Source organism: Aulostomus chinensis, chromosome 24 (genome assembly GCF_037954235.1).
Source record: "Aulostomus chinensis isolate RoL2024-O1b breed Wild chromosome 24, RoL_Achi_v1.0, whole genome shotgun sequence".
NCBI lineage: Eukaryota > Metazoa > Chordata > Actinopteri > Syngnathiformes > Aulostomidae > Aulostomus > Aulostomus chinensis.
In genome coordinates this window covers 12,840,909-12,855,340 of record NC_141343.1, presented here as the reverse complement: position 1 = coordinate 12,855,340, position 14,432 = coordinate 12,840,909, and the positions used below count along the sequence as shown (strand labels likewise).

At 43.9% G+C, this 14,432-nt stretch overlaps 1 long non-coding RNA gene across 2 annotated transcripts in view; it reads right to left on the bottom strand.

Annotated features, from left to right (window-relative positions):
• The window catches only part of LOC147238765 (uncharacterized), a 303,515-nt gene extending 292,430 nt beyond the window's left edge, over positions 1-11,085 (bottom strand). For both annotated transcript variants that reach the window (XR_015111870.1, XR_015111871.1), the window contains exon 1: positions 10,907-11,085. This is a non-coding gene — a long non-coding RNA (uncharacterized LOC147238765). The remainder of the gene's footprint in view (positions 1-10,906) is intronic.
• Between the last annotated feature and the right edge of the window lie 3,347 nt (positions 11,086-14,432).

The window sequence follows — 14,432 nt, the reverse complement described above, 5'->3', positions numbered from 1 at the left end:
AACAAAAGCTGGGCCAAACCCTCAGCAGCTGCAAGTGAGGGGGGAACTCCTTGACTGAACTCCACAGCAAACTTGCGGCGTTCTTCCAAACGCTCCAGCCATCGCCGCTACCTCCAGCCTTGCTATTTATAGCTGGATAACCTTTTGCCACTGGGCCCAAATCCAAGCACTCTCTCCCCAGCTCTGTCACTGAGTGGCCTCCAGATCGCCACATGCCTTCTAGCCGGGGAGTTTTAAGTGATAATTATGCCGACTCTCCACTACAGAATCCCGCAGTTGACCCTCTGGGGGCCACACTCTCATTTCAGGTGGAATGACTGCCAAAGCCGAGCTTCAAGAGTGAATTACCTTTCATCATGCAATGTTTCATGCTTAGCTAGGTCTAAAAGACCTTAACAACTGCACCTGCAGTCATGTAGTGGGAGGATGTGCATCATTCTGTGATGCATTAAGTGCCAAAAAAGGAAAAGAAAAAAGCAACTGCTGCCACCGCACACGGACAATTTTCCTTTTCTGGAATTTAAGAAATGGCAAATAAGAATGTGCGTATAAGCTGTTTGCCATCTGAGAAAATCTGTGCAGTAGTGAGTGACTTCAACTTGCATACTCGCGAGTGTAACGCAGATTTGCCAGAAACCATTTCTGCCAAACAGTCAGGTGGATGCTGCGGAGTCCTGGTGATGCAGCAATTTTCCCCCACTCACTCACTTCACATCCAGATGCCTTTCGCCTCCCGACAGCTGCATTTGTGGATGATGCATGCACCTAATAGGCCAGTATTTAAATGTGGCAGACAGTTGTGTTTCAAACAGGCTCATTGTGAGCGGCTGACATTTTCGCAGGAGGAGAAAGCAGACGACATAAAAACAGGCGCTTGACGTTCATTGCGGCACCGACCTCAGGCAGATGCAAATTGAGAACGGGTGGCATTTTAAAAACCTTGGTTTCATACTGATCTTTTATCAAACTAACTTAAGGCTGCGGCGTCCCACACCTCAGCAGCAGCTGTTGTTGTTGACTGCAAGTGTTGCAAGATCAGCTGGTGGGTTATGCAATCTTTCCCATCTTAATCCCCTGCGAGTGCGCTCGTGTGTGTGTTTGCGCCGTTGCTGAAAGAAGACCCTCGACCCTTAAAGGTTGGTTCACCAGAGGAATAACTCCTGAATGTTGAGCTGTAGAGGAGTGGCTCTATATCTGTGGAGTAGCCTGTAGTCTCCGTGCAGTGCAGAACAGAAAACTGAAAATTATGTTGTGTATGTCGGCTGCAAAACCCTTGGAGGCAAATTTGTTTGGGCTTTTATTCGAACAAATTAACTCTAGTCAATTGGAGAGAGAGCGCGCCGAGAAACTCATAACTGCCGACATGTAGCAAACACACAAAAACCAAGCTTCTTTTTCCAGCAGCATACACATACAAGTCCAACTCAAAGACGCATTTCAAGAGTTTATGACTGCTATATTGCGGCATTTCAAAGTGAGAACGTGATGAAGAAACGAGACCATGGAGACCCCGACGGCCGCAGTATAGCGTTGCCCATTTGGGAGGCAGCAGGTAAAGCCCATGCTGTGCACCAACTTTGCCAAACACCAATAAAATCAAACCAGCTGGCCCTGTAATCACGTTGTTGTGACATGGAAAGCAGCCAAAAAACAAACCGGCTTGCCATTTTTGCCAGCTAGCTAGCTAGCTAGCTGGCAACGACTGCATTTGAGGTAGGTAACCCAGGAATTCGCGCCGCCATGCTTTCCCTTGACCAAAAGCAAATGGGATTTTTACGGGCAATAATTTTGGTGCAAATGGACCAAATTATAGACTTTCAGCAAAACAGCCTTCATGAATGAGCACCACTTTTTTGGAAGCGTAATCGTTTGACGTTCATCATTGGGCTATGAAAGAACAACCATGGCTGGCTTTGCGCTTTTTGGTCGTGACGATTGATGTTGCGACAAACTGTATAATTTCGTTGAGCAACCGTCCTGCAGACTAAATTTTACACCCAAGAACAAAGACATTAAAACATCTCAAACCACTGTTAACCACAGAAATACTTTAAGGAAACTCATTCCAAAAAAAAAAAGAGGATGGAACCGGACATTCAACAACGCGACCTCATTCCTGCATCATTGTATGTATGTATGGCTAAGGGTTTAAAAGTTGATTGACAGCTGGTTGCCTTGATACAACTGGTAAATACTGGTCATCCTTGCTTTACAGAGAGAAAAATGCAGATTTTTGATATGAAAAACGCAAAGAAAAGGCTTTTTTTTGGGGGGGTGCATGCTTTTGAAAAGGTGAACAATAGGACAAAGTATGTGAACTAAAAGGGTTACAGAAAAGTAATTTCCCCCTCCAGCTCGACTTGAATGTCACACACACACACACACACACAACATACTGAACCCTTTATTTTGTTTTTTATCATCCACATTGGCCCAGTTACATTCTACCAGCACCAGCTTTTCCCCTACTTTGCTCAAGTGCTACGACTGCATTGTGTTTATGGTATTTTCTACCCATCATCCACTTCATCACCTCTCCGCCATTTCCAAGTGCTGTGTTTTAACACACTTATGACCATTTGGGAGGGGTTATGTGAGGGAGGGAAGGAATGGGAGGAAGAAAAAAAAAAAAAAAAAAAAAAAAACAGAAGCAGAGTGAGAGGCAGCAAAGCCAATACAACAAATCAGCATTACTTGGTATGCATGAAGCGGCCGAAGCTATCGTGTTATAAATTGGCACGTGGCAGCCGGCCAACAGTGCATTGCATTAGGCTGATGCCCTCGATGTAATAAAATGCAGTGGAAGGAAAGAGTGTTGGGGAGGGGGGGGGGGGGGGGGCAAGGCGCTTTCTGTAGATTGAGATCTTAAAAAGGGGAGCTGCTGAACAATATATCTGGCCAGGAGCTCAGACAAGCCGAGAAGATCCTATCGGCACGCAGGATTACGCTGGACTAAATGAGATGACATTCACTTTGACAAATAATTTCCTCCTGATGTATGCATATGGAACAAAAACGAGAGATTATTTCAAACTGGGAACGTGCATTTGTACAGCTGCGGGGAACAAAATAATCACCCTTTGGCTCTTTTGTGCAATCTCTCACAGCTGTGCAGACGACAATACAATACGTCCCCCTCCAGAATGTACAGACTTTTGGGCTCCGCTTGAGACACCCGAGACTACAATGTGTTTGCCTCAATGATTGACGGATGGATTTGATGGTATGCCATGTAGAACTGTTGCCGGTTTCTTTTATTCTTTTAAAGTTCTTTCTCTGAGGCTGCAAGAAACACAGGACGTCTTTCATGCACTCAATTTGTACTCACACATGCGATTTCCTCCCCCCCCCCCCCCCCCCCCGCCAGCCCTCAATTCAGTCTTAACAGATAGGAAACAAAGCCTGACTGCCATTTTGTAACGTGAAAGTCTTTGCAGGCCTGGATGACAGCCAGGCACGAGAGGATGGATGTCAGGAGGAAGGAGTTGCAAATAGCCATCAGGCTGTGCTTCCCGTCTCAGACTAAATTAAAGGTTAAGGATACCCTAGTTTTAAAGAACAAATTAGTGCAAACATTCATGGATGTGATCCATTTTTGCGACCCAACCTCAAGGTGATGTGAAGTTAATCGCAAGACTAAAAAACGGCAGTTTTGTAATTGAGAAAATTTTAGCCTCAACAAGAGCTTCTCGAAAAGCACGTTCACTTTTGGAAATTCGCGTTTCATACCGTGTCAATACGGTTTCTTGGTTGTCGTGGTTTTTGTGTTTGTTTTGGTTTTTTTAATCTGAATAAATCCTCTCCGCTTAAGTTGAAGTTGGAAGGGACTCCAACAGCTCTTGAACGCACACCTCGCGTTAAAAATGTAGGTTCTGTCAAAGTTTTAGGGTAACGGAACACATTCGGTTTGGTTGATCTTGGAAAATGCACAGCCATCCCATCGTTCCCCACAAGAATGCGTTCATGTCAAGATTTGGTCTCCCTGTGTGGTTTTAACGCTACAAATTCTCAACATCTTACACATTTACAAGTCCTTAACGAAAATTAGCCAAGAAAAATTTGGGACTCACGATTTCTACGTTTCAGATCACAACTTTTTTCCCCTCTTGTTCCACGGTTCTCATTTTTCCACGTTTGGTAAAATAATCACGAGCAGGAAGTTAAGAAAAAAGTATATTATTCTGCGTACAGGGCAAATGAGGTCGTCCTTTATCTCAAGGAAATGCTGTTTTGACAAGAAATCAGTGACATACACTTGTAAGATTTTTCTCTTTTTGCTGTGTGCACTGGCAGGTGTGATTATGGAGTCTCTCTTCTATCTGCTAGTGAGGATGATGAGTTTCATCCTCCTTTATTAACCTGATGCTGCACCATTATGTAGATTGCACTGGAGAGAGGAGGGGGGGAGGGAGGGAAAAGACAGAAAAGGGGTGACGGTGCACTGGATGGTTTTATGGAGATAAGAGTATATGAATTACGATAATATAAGAACCCAGCTGGATGGTGGGGTTCAAAATAATATTGTATGTGTTAAATCTCCTGGTAATAATCATCAGTGGAGCGGCTCCAAGGTGTATATCAGCAAGAAATCAACGGTTAGACGTGTGGTTTCTGGTCTCTGGCTTTAGGGGGGAAGGATGTTAATAAATAACCAGCTACAGCAATGAATTATTTAATTAAAATGATCATATTATGATTTAATAGTGGTAAAGTTTCCCTGAGTAGGCAGAGAAAATGTGTGGACAGCAAAGTAGATTGCAAGCAATACTGGAGCACTTAAGTGTGTGCTAGTTTAGTATCCTCAGTAGACCCATGAAAACCCAAGTACAAGCCAGCGCGGCGGCGTTAAATACGTCACGGCCCTGACTTTTTGACCCTGGAAAATTAGGCGGCTTTTTATTCGTAGAGAAGGAAACCTAACGTAGAATAAACTTTATCATTTAAACAGAAAGAAAAAGCTGTTTAATTTGCATGCTTTACATTTCACCCATGGAGGGAGTCTCTGGCCGGTCCCAGTGTTACTTTTTGTTCTTTTACTGGTCCAACTTTATACCGACGGCACCACGAGCGGGCTGATGCTGTTGTTCGAGGGGAAGGCGCGCTTTGTTCACACGTTTGAGATCAACATTCAAATATGGGGAAGGGAACACTTTACAGCATATTAACATTCAAATGTCCGCAGTAATCATCTTGCGCTGCTGTTGTGCGTTTCATTAATAAATCCAATTTGTGGCCAAAAATGATTTCTTGCTTCATGTTGAGTGCATCCACCGGCAGCGTTCCCTATGAATTGATTAGAAATGAGAGCGACATTATAGATCCTGGAGGCAAATGAGTGTTCAGCGGAATATTAAAGTAATCCTAAAAAATGATGTTTCTGATGGCTATGAAAGTGATCCTGAAATCATTAGCTTTTGTCATTTCTACTTTTAATTATGTCCTACCAAGCTCCTTTCCCCCCCGTATGAAAAAAAGAAAAAACAAACAAAACAACACAAATCAGCAAACTTTATCCCCCCCCCCACCTCCTTTTTCGCATATTTAATTTAATGATATTTCTGTCGCAGTGTTTATTTAATGGTAAAAATAATGACTCCAGATATCCGCTGGCAGTAAACAGAACAACTGTGGATAGCGCTGCGATCAATACGAGCCAGCAGCATCCTCGTGAGTGATTGACATCGATATTATATGCAGTGTTCGATGTGTCATCCGGTTCATTTTACATCAGCTTATTAAAACCACCTCTGCAGTGACACTGCATTCATTTGGCTGTGGACTCCCTTTCTTTTCCAACCGGCACAGTTGTTGGTCTCCTGGCATTGACGATGAGGTCATTCAGTTTGGGCTAAGCTGACAATCACAGGCCATCATTTTGTAATCATTGTACCAAATTGTTGTTGTGGAGTTTTGTTTTGGGGTTGTTGTTTTTTTTTTTAACTTGCGCTGCATTTGAAATGGAGTTGCAGCAGCTGTCACCTCCAGAAAAAGAGGAGGCCGGGCCAAGTGAGAGGTGCGCGATCTGGTCAGGCTGTTAAAACCAGGACTGCTTCAGTTTGGGAGTTTGTTTTAAACACAAACTGAAGTATGTGTGGATAACCGAGTACACAGCTGGATAAGGAAGACTTGGCTTGGACTTGATGGCGAACTTGAAACACGAGTGGACATTTTTAGAGTTTTGCCGTTGTTCATTTTCAGTACCCGTCTGCCTGCAGTGTAAGAACTGCGCAGTTAGCATCTCCAGAATTCTAGACTCACCAAGAAATCATTCAGGAGGGGGGGGGGGAATAATGAATACATTCAAAGTGATATTTGGGTGAAGTATTACTTTGATGCCCATAATGTGGCCAGCATTCAACCAGAACCAAGGAGAACCAAAGTTAGAACGTCAGCATTTAATGAAATGAGGAAACAGTTCCACACACAAAAAAAAAGCCTTCAGCTCCCGCTCCAGAGGGACCGCTGGCCTCGCTCCCTGCCAGCATGGATTTGGGAATCTAGCAGAGAGCTTTTGTATCCCTCGACCTTTTAAACCGATTACCGAAATGTGATCGCGTCTCTGAAATGCGGTGAGCATCACGGCGGTGTGTCTAGTTTTGAGGAAACTTTATTTGACGGGATGCCAAGTATCAGAATTGCGTGTGTATTTCTTAATGATGAGTTGGGGAAGCAGATGTGAGTGTCCCCAAGTAATCAAAATGTTACAATTTATTCTTACAGGCATATCAATGTTTGTACAGCAAATTGGATTTTCAGGAAGATGTATCAACAAAGCCGGCGGGCTTAATCTTCCAAATGTAATGCCCATCCCTGCTGTATTATTTTTGCCATCTTTAACAGTACCAGTTCTGGTAGTGGAGCTCCAAATGAATCACCAACAGACAAGACATCCGGCACTCATGCGCGCAACAAAAAGCACAAGAAAACCAACCAAACAAACAAGTATGATGGACCACATTAGCGGTGATTCAGACTCCAGCGGACAGTTTCATAACCATCACAAAGTGCGCAAGACGTGTCAACACACACCTTTACTGGGACACACGTTTATCCCACGAGCATTGTTGCAGGCACACCAGCCCACCCGTGTCGTCTCCTCAAACTCTCGTGGATTTATGCTTCATCGCCGTGGCGTCTCTGTTAGCGTTCATTACAATTCCCGCGGGCTCTTAATTAAACTGTGCGCACCCTCGTCTTGCAATTATTTATCTCAGAAAAAGAATGAAGCCCTCAGATTTAGTGACCAGGGGAGAAGCAACGGGCTGTAAATCGCGCGTCTGCTCATGAGCCACTCGCCCTTTAATGACTGTGGCGGGCGTAGCTTGGGTGTAGCTGCCGATGCGGACGGTCCCTGTCTGCCCTGCACAGCAACACATTCAGCTGTTGCAGTTCTACAATTAGAGGGAATAATATTTCAGAGGCATCACATTCAGTTTTCAGCTTGGGTGCCTGACGAACCATAAAAAGAATTAAAAACAGCACAGTTTTATACATCTTAATAGAGGTGGCCAAGCGTAGGGATCGGATTTTGCTCCCTAAAATTGGGTATCTTCACGTAATCAATACCAATTCAGAGTCTAATATGATCACAGGCTATTTAATATGTATTTAAGTCAATATATGTCGCAGCTACTTAATATCATGAGCATCGTGATTCCAATACTGGAGGGCCGACTCCGAAAGTGTATGAAATTCACTTTTATGAAATTCCTAAAAGTTCCAAAAGTGCGACTGTCAAACTTGGGACTATGACTATGACTTCAACGCATAGCTTGTTTTTGTAAAATGCAATGACTGATACGATGTATACAAGTTTGGCTGACGCATTTGGCTATCTGTGGAGCTACTATCAGGTTAGCCTCCTGGCTAGCTAATTCAAATCACCTTCCACGGGGGGGAGGTGAAATACCCACCACACTAGGTTGCCAACTTCACTACGACACGACAAGAAACAGGTGGAGGGACGCAAAGGCAGGGAGGGAGATGATTGGATAAGATGGCGGTGACTGATGAGACAAAGGTCATCATGGGCAGGAAACAGATTCATAATAAAAACAACCAGAAACGGATTTCAAGCAAACATAAGACAGAGGAATCGACAAAAAACTGAAAAATATGGTCGAAACTAAGGAGGTTCACTGAAATGTCCGGGGGGGGGGGGGGGGGGGCGCTCAAAAAAATGTCTGCGGGCGACCATGTTTGCCGACACTGCATGACGACTCGTCGGAAGTGGGACTTCTACCGGAGGAGACACTTTCCCACTTCCCAGCTTCATGAGGAGACAGAGAGAGACAACCAGACCCGCTTCCCTCCCTACAGAGACCCCGGCAGCAGAAAGCACTTCCCCAGACATCTGACCAGCTCAATTTTGGCCCCACGTCAACTTACTCACAGAATTCCCACTAATTAGTCCACAGCTTATACGATGGCCCCGCCGACAACATTTGTCATTTTAACTGGTGAAAGCGCCGGTCAGCGCCAGGCCGTTGTGTGTGTGTGTGTGGGGGGGGGGGGGGGGGGGGGGCTACATTCGTGTTTTCTGCTCTTTGCTAATGATAATTAGCACTGGAGCCTGGCAAATGTGTGCATTCAGCATTCGCTCAGTCACTCAGCCGCCGCGCCACATAGTATTTCACCGCCGCCTATGCGGCGTTGCTTCCTGCAGAGGTCAGAGGGAGCAGCACGAGCATGTGGACCGGCTTTCATTAGCAGACATCCTTCAGAATGGACGTTCCTACTCATTAGTGATTAGAAGTACTGATAATTATTTGTTGACCTTCTTAATTTCGGGAACCTTTTATAAATTTAGTAGAAGCTTCATTGAGATCAAGGATTTATGGGCATTTTGCAGTTTTTAGTACCCTTTTAAAAAGGTTAATATTTCACATGATCTGGTGGATATTGATCTGCTCTCTTACTCTTCTTGATTGCCCCGACAGCACTGACTAACTTGTGGGAAATGTACGCGCGTTTTACTTCCCCGCTCTTGTGTGAAATCACCCCGCAGAACCCCTGCAGAATTTGAACCGCTGATTTGCCGCCGCCGCCGCCGCCGCCGCCGCCGCCGCCGCAGCCCCCCCCCCGACATCACCCCCTAGCGAGCCGTCGCCGTTTCAGGTCGAGCCTCAACGTCGCCTTTTCTCTCCCTCAATTTCGAGTAAATGTCCGGCAAGGCAGACACACAGAAGTGGAAGAAAAGGGGTAGAACGATAAAGACAGTCTTTTTCTCAACTTTAATCCAGCGAGTGGGTCTCGCTGGCTCTGCCAAAACTGCTTGCGCCGGTCTGCTAACGGCGCTGCATCAGCACCTCCTGGCCTTTTTAGTATTTCACTGATAATGCTTTCAACATTTGAAAAGTGCCAGGGGTGGAAGAAAAAATAAATAAATAAATAGTGCTTGGCCTTTCCTTTCAATTACACAGGAAGTTTGGGAGTGATTGAACCCCCATTAACTGCAGACGCGCTGCAACGGATCGAACCCGAGCCGCCGGTATCAGCAGACTCTGATCCTCGGTGATGAGCGGATGTAATCTTTTCTATTGCTTATTGAGTGGATTTCTCACGGCGGCAGACGGGCTGCATTCCCTCCACGGTGTTTTAAGACGGAACAAGTGCGAGGGGGAAGGGGAGGAAAGCGCGGTGGGATATGTGGAGTTGAGACAATTTGAAAGTGTCAAGAAATTTTTATTTTTTTTTTAAATCAAGGGGAGTGCAGAGAGTTTTCACTCACTCACCTCCGACTAACATCCGTGTGTTAATGCATCCGTCTCTTTTTTTTTTAATTCTTAATCATCATGGGTCCGATTTGCATAATATTATAATATTCCCTATTCTTCAAATGCAGAGGCAACAGAAGTACACATCGGGGAAATTATTGGAGCGGCATTTCACCACGGAGAAGCGTGACTTGGACGACGGATTCGTTCTCTGCGTTTCTGAAATCCTGGTAAAATGTACTTTTTAATGGAGGCTCGCGGTGAAGGAGGACATTGAGGGGAAGAAAGGATCTTGAATTTAATGGACATAAATAAGTTGGAACAAAACTGAAAAAAAAGACAAAGAAATGGCTGTCGATGCTAATATGATAGCTGTTTTTACAAGTCTGGAAAAGTTGGGATGTTGTTGTAAATTTAAGTGACTGTGGAATGCAACGATTTACAAATTTCCTAAAAACCACATCTCAGAAAAGCTGGGACAGGCGCCACAAAATGCCAGAGAAGGAAGTGAAACTACAACTAAACTGCAGCAGGGACATTTTTACACTGAATTTGGCTAAACGGCAACAGGTAGTTAGCACGACAGAGTACAAAGAGCATCTTTTAGAAGTACTGAGGAGCAGAGATTCACCAATCTGGTAAAAAATGGGTCTGTAAATTGTGGCAAAATGTTCCTGGACGGAAAACGGCCAAGACGCTACATGTCACAAAAGCTACAATTCTGAATATCCTTAAAAACTGCCGAGAATCTGAAGAAACTTCTGTCTATAAAAAAAAAGGACACACAAAAAAAATAAATCAGGAATCAACATTGGATGCTCCTGATCTGTATTAAATAGCAAAATTATCCAGTCAAAAACACACAATTTCCCTTTACCAAACACTGCACGTTCCTACAATTTGAATATTGTCAATACAGCAGGCAAATAATTCCTATTCATACTAGTCTTAAATATCATCAGTCACGGGGGGTGAGAGCACAGTGTTTTCGCAGCTCCAACCATGCAAGACACCAGCAAAGCTAAGGGCTACAGCAAAGTGCAGGCGAACACCTGCAGCTTATGCTAACAACAACCTTGGTGAGTTAGCATGTTGCCATCCACATGCTGTCAGTCCGCCCAGCTCAGAACAGGGCAGTCGAAGCGCACGCAAGCACCGCAAAAGCAGAGTTGATGTGACGTCTCACTCACCAGAGCTGGAGGCTCAACTTGGATGCTAGCCGTTAGCCGCTAGCCGCTAGCCGTTTCTCCTCCGCACATTGAAACCGCAGCAGAATCTTAACCGATGACAAAATCCCGTGGCTGGTGATGGCGAAGGCCCTTCAGCTCCAACTGGTCCTCCGCGGTAACGCTTTTAAACGTATATTCTGGTAGAGCGCAAAAAAAAAAAAAAAAAAATCCAAAATTGGTTTCTTTTCCCCCTTAAATCGGCAGGTGCGAGGAAATGAGCACTCCTCTTGTCCCGTCATCAGTTGGCGCCGGACTGACGTACAGCCAATCAGCTCTCAGTTACCGAATGACGTTATTTTCGCCAGGTGCGTTCCAGATGAACTGGCAGTTTTGATCGCCTGTATGGAGCCCGATCAATGTCAAAACTTTTTTATGCTAAGAGAAAAATCTAAAGATCGCACTGAATTCCAAATTGAAAATTAAAAAAAAAAAAGATTTTAAATCCAGTGAATAAAAAATTAAAATATGAAGCTAAAAGTTTAAGTCAGGAAAATACAGCAATGTATTCAAATTAAAGTTAAGTTTGTCAGGTTGAATATAATTTTCATTCAGTTCTGAAATTTTAATTTTAATCAATTGTTGATTATATATTTTCAAATCGAGATCTTGTTTTTTTTATATATAAAATTTGAAATCTTAAAACCGTTCTTTTGGGGGGCTCACGGAGGAGTAGCATTGATCCGGTTCTCAATTATGAATATTATTCAACAATTTTATCGTAAAATAGCAGTTTAGAAACCACGCACACACACTGACTTGTTCGAGGGAGAATAGTGTCACCCAATACTGTTCAACAAAACTTCACATCACACCAACGTGAACATCATTGCTCGTGACTGCAAGTTAGCTCCTTCGGATCAAGTTTAGCAACTAGCTAGATGTCATGAGGCGATGTTAGCCAACAACACAAACTTCATGTTGCAATAAATGCTCTTCTGGACGCCTCTAGCTTGACGCCAAGTTTGCATACCTATTTGTTGAGTTAGAACAAGGCTTACTCAGCCGACTTGATGTGTTTTGTTGTTTTTTTCGTATGTTAGCATCCTCTAGCAACCTTGTAGCCGGGTGTTAGCATCATGGTCTCTGGTAACGGTTAGCTAAACTGAGTTGTAGCGTGATGGTTGTACAAATTTTGACCGTCAAAAAGAAGCATGGACAGAGTGTCAATCGCAGCAACACGAGAAATATCCAAGATGAAAAGAAGTAAATGCTGTGCTAACATCAGGCTAATGCCAGTGTGTATAAACACAATCAATGTTTTGTTTTTTTTATCCTTTTCCAAGTCTGCTGATCAATTAGCATTTGTTCCCAGCTGGAATACCTCAGAATTTTAAGTTCCAACGTCTTGTAATCACCACATGTGCCAGCAGAGGCCGCTGTTGCCTCTTTTTTTCTTTTCTTTTCTTTTTTTTTTTGCCAAAATTACATTATTGCTTTGAATTCATTGTGAAATGGCTGCTACACATCAAGACATCATTATGGTGATATTATTCATGAAATACAAACCCAAAGCACAATAATTATAATATTTGCAGCTTCTGTACCACGCTTGTTATTGTCTCATCACAGGGTATTATTCAGGCATACCAGAGGCTGATATGATAGATCAATTTCTTTCCTCTATTTTGCAGTCAACAGAACAGAATCAGACACAGGTGCGGTATCAAATGAAGAGCTTTTATTGTGTGTACATCAATAGAAAGTGTAATGAGAATCTAGGAGCAATTTAAGCTCTGATCCAACAGCACGGATAGAGACTAGCAGCATAAATGTTCAGGCAGCCCCAATGTAAATACAGAAAATGATTACGAGCATCATCTCAAGAAGCAAACAAACAACAGGGAGACATGTGTATAATAACTTAGAGAAACACTGGAATTAGAATACTATGAATATCTAAGGTGACTGAGCAGGAAAACAAAGGCAGGAAGGACTCTGTTTTGCCATGTAATCCCCTTCATGTTTTCCTAATGTCTGTCTGGTTGCCAGCAGGATGAGAACAACGAAAAGAAGGATCCTTTACACGCGACTTACAAATAAAACCGATGTGAACATAAAGAGAGGGGTTAAAGCATCAGATGTCACCGCTGCCAGCAGTGGTGAGGCCGGTCTTATGTTATACAGATTGGTCAGGAATTCAAAACTTGCCGTGCTTTTGTTTTGGAGAGAAAACACAAACATCTTCCTTACAAGTCACCAAAAATGGATTCGAATCCCAGAGTTGAAGGGCAGAGGGGTCACAAGGCTTCGACGAATCAAAGGTTTATTATGTTTTTTTGTCAGCTGGAGAACATTTTGATTGCAGACAGAAGCTGGTATTTAACCCATCGTTCTCTGTCTGACAATTACAAAATGTCATTTGTGAAAGTTTCAGTTGTGTTTTTCTGTGCCATGAAATCCTACATTCCCTGACTTCTACTGTTGGAAGTACAGCTTTCCTCTAGGAGGGGGGTCCTCAAAAATTTTGAAAAGTGACACAATCTCCGAATGGCAGCCCGTTGTCACAGTACACTCCATGAACACAAAAGCAAAGAAATGTGTTTGGGAATGACTACGATGCGGAAAGATCCATATATTTTCGTACAGGCCTTTGCCTCCTAAATGACCCGTACGGATACGGCTCTTTCAAATTATTCTGCGGTCTTTTTGGCTGAGAATTATAAAAGATTCGGGTAGAGCCGAAGTACTGTGCACGACCTCTTGTGGATGTGTGCTTCCATTTTGGTCGACAAGCGCAGCTGCTCCTCTTGTAGTATCGCGTACTGCCTGGTAAACGCCCATCCATACTGACCCTCCACATCCATTTTCTATACCACTAATCGGTTCAGGGTCACAGGGAGGCTGGAGCCTATCCCAGCTGTCATTGGGTGACAGGCGGGGGTTCACCCTGGACGCCAGTCTGCCACAGGCCATCAGGAGCAATTAGGGGCTCAGTATCTTGCTCAAGGATGTACATGATCACCCAGGGAAGTGAGGATCAAACCAGCAACCCTTGGGTTGCTAGACGGCGACGCTACCTCCACGCCCCTTCACATACACCCTCTATTAATGAGGCCTGCCTTCCACAGTGTCCCGTGAAGCCTTGCATATCCGCAGATGTCGAAGACTAAAGCACATAACTGATTATTAAGACCAATAATATTACCTTGTACAAATTTTAGAACAACTATTTTGGGTTGTTCGCACTGGTTCTACCCCAACATTCACAAACATGTTGTCAAATCAATTTATTGACAGTACTTGTCCCACTGAGCAACCCTGAACCTATGAGGGATTCAAGGGAAAATGACTTGTGTGTGTGGGCCTGAATGATAAAGACTTGTGTGTCCTCAGCTGTGTCGTGCAAGTCTTTAAAGTAAATTTACCATGGCCCTGGTAGAGGGTGATGTTGCACCCCCGCTACCCTTTGCTGTTCAATCATCCCCAGTTTGCTACGAACAAGGATAGTGGAGGAATGTGCTCCTCGAGTACACCAGCAACCTTTTTC